This window comes from Elephantulus edwardii, unplaced genomic scaffold (genome assembly GCF_000299155.1).
Source record: "Elephantulus edwardii isolate Elephantulus edwardi_28Jun2011 unplaced genomic scaffold, EleEdw1.0 scaffold00424, whole genome shotgun sequence".
In the NCBI taxonomy this organism is placed as follows: domain Eukaryota; kingdom Metazoa; phylum Chordata; class Mammalia; order Macroscelidea; family Macroscelididae; genus Elephantulus; species Elephantulus edwardii.
In genome coordinates, this window is record NW_006400174.1 from 246,923 (window position 1) to 258,485 (window position 11,563).

The window sequence follows — 11,563 nt, forward strand, 5'->3', positions numbered from 1 at the left end:
AGGGTCGCTATGAGTCTTAAGCGACTTGGTGGCACATAACAACAACAACATAGGAAATTCAACACACAATCATTCTTACTAACTAAACTAAAATGGTTTAAAGATAACATCATAGAATAATTTCAGATAAAGGTTTAAAGATATTCTCAGGACAATAAATCTATTTATTGTTCCCTAAGAACTACTGATGAGCTCAGTGATAATACTTTTATTACATTACTTACATTTAACAAGTTATCTTTCATCCTGAGAGGGTGCTGGTGGGTGCTGGAAATGTGGCTTTTGAGTTAACTGGGCAACCCCAAACAGACTGGAATCCTAAGGAGTTATACTGCTAACCCAACAGCGACACTCTCCAGTGTGAATCCACCAGGAGCTCCTCAGGAGAAAGACACGCAACTTCTCCTATGCAATTTACAGCTGCTAAGAACCTGCTGGAAGGCCAATTATGAGTCAGATCTGATTCGATGGCAGTGAGAAGAGATAAGCAAGTGGATTACTTCTTTCCTCTCTTTCACCCATGGTTAGCACCAATAATCATAGTTCTCTATTTACCTATTCTTGTCATATCACATTAAGTGAGTTCATACAGAACTTGCCATTTCACAACTGATTAATCCTTCAGCATTTATTTACTCCTACTTCCACTTCATGAATGTACTGCATTTGGTTTATTCATTCATTTGCTAAAGGTAGCTCTGGTGGCCTAGTGGTGAGAAGCTGCACTGCAATCCTGAAGGCACGCTGTAGGAGGTCACCAACCACTCCATGGAAGAAGGACAGGCAATCTCCTCCCATGCAATTAAGTGCCTCTGAAAACCCGACAGAGGGTCAGCTATGGGTTGGTTGCAACTGTATGGTACACAACAACAATGGACACTTGGCTTGTCTGGGCTTTCCCCCATCTTTAGTACCATGAATAGTTGTGTACATGTCTGTTATGCTGGGCCATATGGTACATATCTATTTTTTTTAATCCCCAGTAGAGAGTTAGGTGGCCTAATGGTAAGAAGCTATGCTACCAACCCAAAGGCATGTGGAATGAATCCACCAGCTGCTCTGTGGGAGAAAGATGGGCAGTCTCCTCCCATCACGGCCTGCCACCTGCTAGAGGGTCACAGTTATGGCTTGGTTCCAACTTGATGGTACATAACACCATCAACAGTTTTCTCAAGAAGAGCAGTACTGTTTTCCACGATGGTTACACCATTTCATAGTCCTACCAGCACAAAGATTCCAAGATCCCCACTTTCTATCCAGTGTTTTGTTTTTAAATGATAGTCATTCTAGCATGAGTAAGGTGGCATTCACGGTAGTTTTAATTTGCATCTCCACATTGCCTAATGAGGGAGGCTTTGGCGGGCGGTGGAGACAGCACTGGCTGCACTGCTAACCCAAAGGCTGTGTGTCTCCGGAGGTTCAAATTCACCAGGAGCTCTGCAGAAGACAGGCTTACAGCTTCAGGAGGGTCACTGTTGAGTCAGAGCAGTTGATGGCAGTGAACTGAGTGTGAATAGCTAATGATAATGAATTTTAATGTGCTCACTGGCTGCTTTAATACCTTCTTTGGTTCATACCTCTTGCCCAATGTTTGGAGGGGTCGTTTATCTTTTTTTGCTGTTGAGTTATAGACATTTTTAATATGTATTCTGTATTTTAAGTCCTTGTCAGAAAAATGGTTATCAAAGACATTATCCCAGCCAGTAGGTTGTTCACTCTTTCAATAAAATCTTCTTTTCCCTTGCCATATCATAACTGGGTTGAAGGCTGTTGTTTTTGGGGTGTTTTTTTTTTAAGTTTGAACTGTTCAGTGAAACAGCACAGCTTCTTGACACTCGGCCACTAGAGTGACATACACTGTTTCAAAAACTTACTAAATTTGCAGGTTATTTCCTCTCTGGATGAAAATGTTTTGATAAACACATTTATTTTTTTTTCCCTCTAGCCAAAATGAAAGGAAAACATGTCAAAGTGAAAGAGCTGAACAGACAATATCAAAGGGCCGCCTGGGAGGACAAAGCGAAGTATTTTAAAGGAATGTGCAGAGCTGAAATTGGAGAATAAAAAGGGAAGAACTTGCTTTACATTTCTCAAGCTGAAAGAACTGAAAAACAAATTTAAGCCCCATGTTGCAATACTGAATGATGCTATGGGAAATACTGAATGACCCAGACAGCATTAAAAGAAGATGGAGGGAATACACAGAGTCACTGAACCAGAAAGAACTGACTGACAATGAAAAATTCCAGGAAATACCATATGAACAGGAGCCAATGGTAATGAAGGAGAAAGTAGAAGCTGCATTGAAGGCACTGGCAAAAAATAATGCCCCAGGAATCGATGAGATACCAATTGACTAGTTTCAATTAACAGATGCAGTACTGAAGGATTCAATGGGCAAAACACTAAGTGATACAGGAAGCATCAGAAGATGGAAGGAGTATAGAATCACAGTACCAAAAGCAATAAACTGATGTTCAACTATTTCAGGAAGAAGTAGATTAAGAAATGACAGGACTGAAGGAAGAAGTCCATGCTGTACTGAAGCACTGATAAAAAAGTACAACAATTTCCATCTTAAAACTGATAGATTACTGATTGAGATCTTTCTAAAAATAGATGTAGTGTTACAGGTTCTTACCTGTTCATGCTAAAAAATCTAGAAAAGAGCTACCTGCGAACAAACTGGAAGAGATCCACATTTGGGCCTATTCCAAAGAAAGGTAATGCAAAAGAACACAGAAACTACTAAATAATATCATTAGCACTGCACACAAGTAAAAGAGATAATCCTTACACAGATGGAGCAATATACTGACAAGGAAATGCCTGTAACACAAGCTGTTTCCAGAAGAGGACAAAGAATGAGGGACAGTCCTACTGATAGCACATGTAGCTTGGCTATTACAACCTGGTTTTTGTTTTGTTTTGTTTTATATTTTATTTATTTATTAATAATTTTAATGAACATTTACAGAGAATTTGGATTTACATTCATTCATTGCTGCACTTCTCTACCCGCCCAGCCCTCTCCCCCGGCTCCCCAGTTCGCTCCTCTCTTTCAAAAGCAAAAGAAAGACTCCCTCCTTGGTACACAATCCCCCAGCACCCCTCCCACCACCCAAAGTACATTCCACTATACAACCTTAATTGTGGACTCTTGTGATAACCATAATACCCTATCATACATCACTTTTAAATTATTCAGTCCCTCATCTGTTTCAGTGCAGTATACACAATTTATCCAGTTTTTCTCAGTCTTACCCCCAGTCTGATATCAGTCCCATTTTACAGCAGTGGCACCATGCAATACTTGTCCTTTTGCGACTGAGATATTTCACTCAGCATAATGTCCTCCAGGTTCACCCATTTTGAATAATATTGCACAAGTTCCTTGTTTTTCAATGCAGCATAGTATTCCATTGTGTGAATATACCACAGCTTCTCTATCCATTCGTTTGTTGATGGGCACCTGGGTTGTTTCCAACTCCTTGCTATTGTGAACAGAGCTGCGATAAACATGGGTGTGCATAAAACCTGTTTTAATGATTATTGAAAGGCATTGGGTAGTGTGGATCAGAGATTATGTATAACAACGTAAAGAACAAGAATCAGAAAACATAATAGTGTATAGGCAAAATGATACAAAGATCAAAGAGCAGTTGTTGCAACAGAACAATGAGACATTATACAAGCTTAAAGAGGGGGAAAGTGTGCATGGGGGTTATATTCTTTCACCATACTTACACAATCTATATGCTAAACAACTATTCTGAGAAGCAGGACCATATGAAGAATCTGGCTTCAGAATCTGGAGAGTGCATTAACATGCCTTCTACCGAGGAAAATAGGACCTTCAGTATGGATTACCTCAACCTGAAACAAAAATTCTCACAACTAACCAATAACCAATAGGACCTTCAGTATGGATTACATCAACCTGAAACAAAAATTCTCACAACTAACCAATAATCTTCATGATGAACAAAAGATTTCAACAAAAGAAAGCTGTCCAAGATTTCACTTTTTTGGATCCTGAATCAAGAGCGATGGCAGCAGCAGATAAGAATTTGGCAAATCTGCAGCAAAATGCCTCTTTAAAGTATTAAAGTGTGTGAGATAGAAACCATGGCACTTTGAATTGTGTGATATGTAGGGTGCCATAGTGCAAGGTGGGCAAACTGCAGAGCTAATGCATCTGACTTATGGTGTTGGTGAAGAATATTAAATATGCCATGTACTGTGAAAACAATAAACAAACTCATACAGTTCAAATGCTCTCAGAAGTAAGGATGATGAGAACTGTCTCATATACTTTGGACGTGTTATCATGAGGCACCAGTTCCTGGAGACAGATATCACATGGTATCCTAGGCTGGATTCTCTAGAGAAACAAAACCAATTAAGTATACAGACTTACATATATGTCCATGTGTCCTGTGTTTGTGTGTGCGTATATACTGTAGGGAGCTTTGGTAGCCTAGTGGTCAGAAGCTGCACTCCAATCTTGAAGGCACATGGGTTGAATCTACCAGCTGCTCCTCTCATGAGAGCAACTGCTTCTGAAAACCTGCTGGAAGGTCAGCTATGGATTGTTTCTGACTTGATGGTATACAGCAACATAGTATACACATATATTATACAGTGAGAGAAAGAGCTTTATTTCTAGAAAACAGCGCACATGCCTGAAGAGGTTGCCAAGTGTCGGTCTGCAGGCTAGATCGTAAGAGAAAGGTGTTGACTGAGGTTAATGATTCCAGGTCATCAGGAGGAAGGCAGCGTTTCAAGCTGCTGACTTCAAAGGCAGATTAATCCAAAAGTTATCACTGGGAAGTGGGGGGACAGGTTCAACTAACAAGTTCAAAGTCAGCAAGGACAGCAGGCTACTGGTTCAAGTCTAGAGATCAAGGGCCAGATAGCCAGACTGATAGCAACCCCCTATGCACAAGAGACTGAAATCTAAAAAAAAAAAAAAAAAGAGACTGAAATCTTACCAACTCCTGCAGCATTCTCACCATCCCCAACATACTCAAGCCCACTGCTGCAGGTAATGAGTCAATCCACCTTGCTGAGCCAGATATGTTGCTGTTGTTGTTAAGTGCCTTTAAGTCAACTAAGACTCAGTAACACTATGAACTATCAAACCTGAATCTTGCCCTATCTGGTACCAACATCACCATCTCCATCATACTCAAGCCCACTGTTAGCCACTGTGTTAATCCATCTCACTGAGGGTCTTCCTTTCTCTCGCCAACCTTTTCCAGCATGATGTCCTTCTCAAGGACTATGCCTGAGAACATCCCCAAAATATGGGAGGCCCATCCTTGCCTATAAAGAGCACTCAGATTGCACTTGTTCCAAGACAGGTATGTTGTTGTTATGTGCTGCCGAATTGGAACCAACACAAAGCTGACCCTCGAGCAGGTTTTCAGAGACAGTAAATCACACAAGCAGAGACTGCTCATCTTACTCCCAAGGGGCAGCTGGTAGAATCTTATAGTGTGCCTTTGGATTGACAGTGCAATTTCTTACCAATGGGCCACCAACACACCCTCCAAGACAGATACAGGATCAGACATAAAGCTCCCTAATTTTGCCAGAGAATCCAAACACATATTCAATGGAGGCCACACACCTGAGCAGACTTCCTTCATGAGGTTCATCAATATCATAGTTATGTGCCACTGAGCCACCTGTAACTCATAGCGACCTTATGTACAACAGCCCTGAACCCTGCTCAACCCTGTGCCAATCTTACTGTCTCTGACACACCTACTCTCATTACCCTGTCACTGAATCAATCCGTCTCATCAATGGTCTTCCTCCCTTGTGCTGTCCCTCTCCAAAGGACTGTGAGGTAAGAATTTGCAACACATATCCAGAACATATAATTGTGCTCATGCAAAATATATACGTAGATCAAAAAGCTATTGTCCCAACAGAGGAACACAGCATGGCTTTAAAGTCAGAAAGGTGTGCATCAGGGTTGTATTCTCTCTCCAAATCCATACGCTGAACAAATAATTCATGAAGCCAGACTCCATGAAGAGGAATGTGGCATCAAGATCAGAGGAAGATTCATCAACAACCTGTACCAAGTGGATGACACAACACTGCTTGCGGAAAGCAAAGAGGACTTGAAATGCTTGCTGCAGAAGATCAAGAACTATAGCCTTCGGTATGGATTATATCGTAACATCAAGAAAACCAAAGTCCTCACTACTGGGCCAACATGACAGATGGAGAAAGGACTGTGGTTGTCAATGACTTAATCTTGCTTGGATCCACAATCAGCATGTTTGGTACCAGCAGTAGGGAGATCAGGAGATGTATTGTACTGGGCAAGTCCTCTGTCAGGGACCTCTCCAAAATACTGCCAGCCTGAAGACTAAGGTGCGTCTGATTCAAGCCATGATCTTTATAAACATTTGGTATGCATCTGAGAGCTGAACAATGAATAAGAATGACAGAAGAAGAAATGATGGCTTAAGATGTGGTGCTGACATTGGGCACTGAATATCCCATGGACTGCCAAAAGATTTTGTCAGAAAAAATACAGCCAGAGTGCTCCTTGGAGGTAAAGATAGCAAAGCTACATCTTTCATACTTAGGTCATGTTGCTAGGCAAGGCTATTCCTTGGAAAGGGACATCATGCTTGGAAAGATGGAGGGTCAGTCAAGGAGAGGAAGACCCCAAAGAGAAGGACTAGCGTGATGACTTCAGCAATGGGCTCTAGTGTGTTACAGAGGATAAGGATGGCACAGGATAGGAAGGGTTCAGGATGGCTGTTCACAGGGTCGCTCTGAGCTGTACCTGACTTGATAGCACCTAACAACAACAACAACAACTAGAAAATGTCTCTGGTGGTCTACTGGTAAAAAGTTGCACTGCCATCTCAAAGGCATGCTGTTCGAATCCACCAGCTCCTCCATGAGAAAAGGATGGTCAATCTCCTTGGATGCAATTTACTGCCTCTGAAAACCCACTAGAGGGTCAGCTATGGGCGGGTTCAGCACACAAACCACCACCAGAAGACAGGAGATGAAAGACTAGGAAGACAATACCCTCACAATCTCTTGGAGATAAGAGATAACTTCAAACCCCACCAAAAACCCAGAACAAAATGGCATAAAAAAAGTGACCAAAACCAGATATAGGGGAACAAAGATGGTGGCAGTGGAGGAAAAAATGTAAGGAGCTGCAGGAACAAGGCACATAGAAACAGGCCACCATGGCCCTCTACAGTCCTCTGTTTATTGATAAGTAACAATTAAACAGCTGATTACTGGTCTTCAATATGGATCAATGTTCAACATCAAGAGACCAAAGATTTCCAAAGAAGAATGGGTGAGTCCTGCAGCTCCCAGCCCCCCACTGCCGAGCCCACACTGACACCGCAGCTCCATGGGGCATCTGTGGCCGGACCTGAGGGATACCCTGACCTGGGATGGACAGCAGGCACCAGGTGCCGAGGCTGGTGCGGTGGAGCCTCCACTGCCACAGAACAGATTTGTTCTGGGATGACTTTTGGAACCAAGATGGCAGTGGCAGGAGATGCGGCATGGTGAGCGGGAGGCCCAGCGGGCTGCACTGAAGCAGGCCACACAACTTAAATGTGCCCAAACGGCCAAGCAGTTGACTGCTGGTCATTAGAATGGACTGGAGCTCACCATCACGAGGACAGGGATTCTCAGGGGAACATGGATGGGTCCTGCTTCCTCCCTCTGCCTGCCGCCAAGCCCATGCTGCCGCAACCCCATGCAGCTGCCGTGGCTAGGGCACATGGGTCCGTCCCCTAGCCTAGACTGGGCAGCAAGCACTGGGCCCCAAGGCCAGTATGGTGGAGCCATGCACAGCGGGCAAGCCATGGGCCCCCAGCACAAGGACAGAGGAAGGAGAGGGGCAGAGCTGCAGGAGGTGAAGGACCTGATACAGAAAAGTATCTCTCTGTCAGTGAAAAAGATTTTCTTAACAGGCCAGAGAAGAAGATCACCAGCACAATCGATTGATAAGGATCACTATGAATTGTCTACAACTTGATGACACTTAATAACAACAACATATCCTCAATACATCACATCTTTTGATCTCTTGACTACTGATGCCAAGAACTGTTTAGACCTAGGGAGGGTCTGTTCACCACTCTCAAAGCTTCTTTTCCAACTGTAAAGAGGGAGAGTAGTGATGCCTACTTCAAATTACAGTCTGACCACTTGGTGGAGGGGAGGGGCAATGGTGGTTGCGCTGGAACTAGGGGGGCTGTCCGGGACCTGGGATAAGCCATTGGGCCCCTGAGGAGAGCCATTAGGCCCTTTGGGTGTGCTGTCCAAACCCTGGGAAGAGCCTTCAGGTCAGTGGAGAAAACTACCTAGGGTATACAGGGAATTTTATCTAGGCCACTTTGCTCCACCTTCTCCCCCAGTTCACCTGTAAGTAACACCTCCAAAGCCCTTCTATTCATAACTCACAAGTTTGTTCTCTCTAAGTTTGCTCCCTTTCATATAGGTAACCTTAACATTGAGGTTTTACTCCAGACCTGACCCTGAGCCCAGCTCCAGAGACAAAAGTGAACATAACCACCAGCTAAGGAAGTAAAGGATAGAGCCTCAGGGTTCATTCGGCCAGCCATCCCCACTGGACCCACCTTGGCAAACGCTTTGCAGTTCAGAGGGCAGTAAACATCTGGAAAATATCTTCTAAAGAAAAAGAAGGCATTCAGCTTCAACCCAGGACTACCAGTAAGGTGTTTTCTCTTCCTAATTCTAGTAACATATAAGATTAATGTTTTCTATGGAATATAATGTATTATGTGGAACTTTCACTTTCTCAGTTTTCCTTTGTTTCTGATTCTTCTAACAAATTACTATTGAAGGGTTTGTCTTCCGTCTCACTAATCAACACCCCTGTTTAGCATGAAGAAGCCAGCAAGTCTGCACCACATTGCCAAATGAGAAACCCACAAGTGAATAATACAATTTCTTTGTTTAAAAAAAATTGTCCTTGGACTATGCTCACCCTGTCTCTGCTGGTCCCCACTGGATCTTTCTCATTTCCTTCACCCACTCCCTCCACCCACCAAATTGTGCAGCCCTGTCATTTCATCCCTGCCCATCCTCACTCATCTGATCCCAACTCTTACCCCCTTGGATCCTCATACATTTTTTCACAATAAAGAAATAAAATTAAAAAACAACCCAACAACAAAAAAAAACTCCAAACAAACCAGAAATAAACTTTCATAGAAAGAAATGCTATTAGAACTTCCTGGTAAGGAATTCAAAAGAATGATGGTCAATCAAGTGTCTTTATCAGATTGAGCAAAAATTTGAAGAAGCTGCAATAAAACTTAGGCAAAACTCTAGAATTATTTTAAAAAAGCAAAATCTGATAAAAAAAACACATTAATGGAAGATCCAAACCTAGGCAAAACTAACAAATTCAGATTCAGAATATGAAGAAAAACTCAGAAATAGCTCACACACTAGAAGAATAAAAAAGAAATACACACAAAATTAGTGAGATGGAAGATAAACCCTATAATATTAATTTGTTATAAGAATCAGAAACAAAGGAAAACTAAGAAAGTCTAAGAAATATGTGGAACTTCTCCAAAAGTTCCACATAATACATTATATTCCATAGAAAACATCACCTTACAAGTTATTAGAATTAGGAAGAGACAAAATAAAATAGCCCGGAGAAACCGGTTGAAAATTTGCTGGGAAAACTTCCCAAATATTATGAAAAATTATCATTAACTTGCTAAGATAACCGCAAACAAGACAGATCCCAAACAGAAAAGAGACATACTTTGATCAAGTTACTGAAAATCAAAGCAAGCATGGGAAACACAGCTCAGGCAAAACAGGACAAATGAAAAGATTAAGCTCTCATTTCTTAGCAGAAAGCAAGAAGGCAATAGAATGAGATACATAACACTCTGGGAAATAACCCCTGATTACAAGAATTATACATCCAGCAAAACTATGGGTCAAATAGGATGATGAAATTAAGACATTTTCAGAGAAGCAGAAATTTCAAAGAAGCAGAAATTATGGGAATGGTTTAAAAACTGCAGTATATTCACACAAGGGAGTACTATGCAACATTAAAAACCAAAGAATTCTTGAAATCACATGGATGAATCTAGAGTACATTATACTGAGTGGCATAAGTCAGTCACAAAAGGACAAATACTGTAAAAGACCCCTATTACGAAAACCAAAAGAAAAGTTTAAACATGTACCTGTGGGCAGTTCTACTCAGCTCTGCAGGATGGGTCAGAATGGACTGCAACACAGTGAGTTTCGTGTCTGGCATTATTGCAGTTAATTGTAATTGAAGAACAAAAACCAAACAAATTCCATCAAAAGAATTTCCGTTTATGTGGGAAAATAGTATGTCTATTATTTTTACAACTGTGGTCTGAAGCTTGAGAATAGTCTTCAGTGAATAATAATTATTTTTAAAATATTTAATCTATTTATGTGTCCATTCAAAATACATGCAGTACGTTCCCAGCATTAATTTTTTGAATTTAAGTAGCAAAACTAACAAGAAATTTTTTTCAGTAAGATTCCATGTTAGTAGGGTGACAAATGAAACACAAATAAAGAAATAAACAAATGTCTTTCAGATGGTTATCCCTGATATAAAAGATTGCAGTTCAAAACTGAAGTGAGCTAAAGGGAAGCTGTTCTAGACATTTGTTGAACAGATGGACAAATAAGAATGGACAGACTAGACAGATACAGACAGAGGGAAAGAGAGATGATAGGTAGGGAGGGAGGTAATTAGGCAGGCAGGCTGGATAGACAGATGAATAGACAGACAGGAAGATAAATAAATAGGTAGATAAATATTTAGCTACTCACCTACAAACATCAAATGATCGATGTTTTCCATCATCACATCTCTAAATAAGTTTTTCTGGGCGGTGTCCAGCAGGGCCCACTCTTCCTGGGTGAAGTAGATAGCTACATCTTTGAAGGTCATGGATTCCTAAAATATCACGGATATTCTGAGTCAGACAGTATCATCCCTCCCAACAATCACAGAAGGGCAGGTGAGATGAAAGGACTGAAGAAATAGGAACTATGTGTATAGAAAGGTCAAACTAGAGTTGGGATTCCAAGCTTATCTCTTTCAGTGCCCTCCTGGTATCTGCCTTTCAGAGATACTAACAGAGACATAAATATTCTGAATCCATAAAATATCATTATAAAGGAAATCACAAAAAGTATGATAGGATATAACCTAGAAATTATCTAGTAAATCTGTTATTATGACGTCCAGACTTCTTGTTGTTGTTGTTATGTGCCTTCGAGTCGCTTGCGACTCATAGTGACCCTATGTACAAGAGCCCTAAATGCCATTCTATCCTATGCCAACTTAGCCATCTCAAATGCACTTATTCCCACCGCTCCAGTCACAGAATCGATCCATCTCACCAAAGGTCTTCCTCTCCTTCGCCGCCCCTCCACTCTGCCAAACATGATGTCCCTCTCCAAGGACGAGTCACTCCTTGCAACATGCCCAAAATATGTCAGACAGAACTTCAGA

The 11,563-nt window shown here is 41.5% G+C and overlaps 1 pseudogene; it reads right to left on the reverse strand.

Moving 5' to 3' along the window:
* The window catches only part of LOC102853594, a 60,332-nt pseudogene extending 49,336 nt beyond the window's left edge, over positions 1-10,996 (reverse strand).
* Between the last annotated feature and the right edge of the window lie 567 nt (positions 10,997-11,563).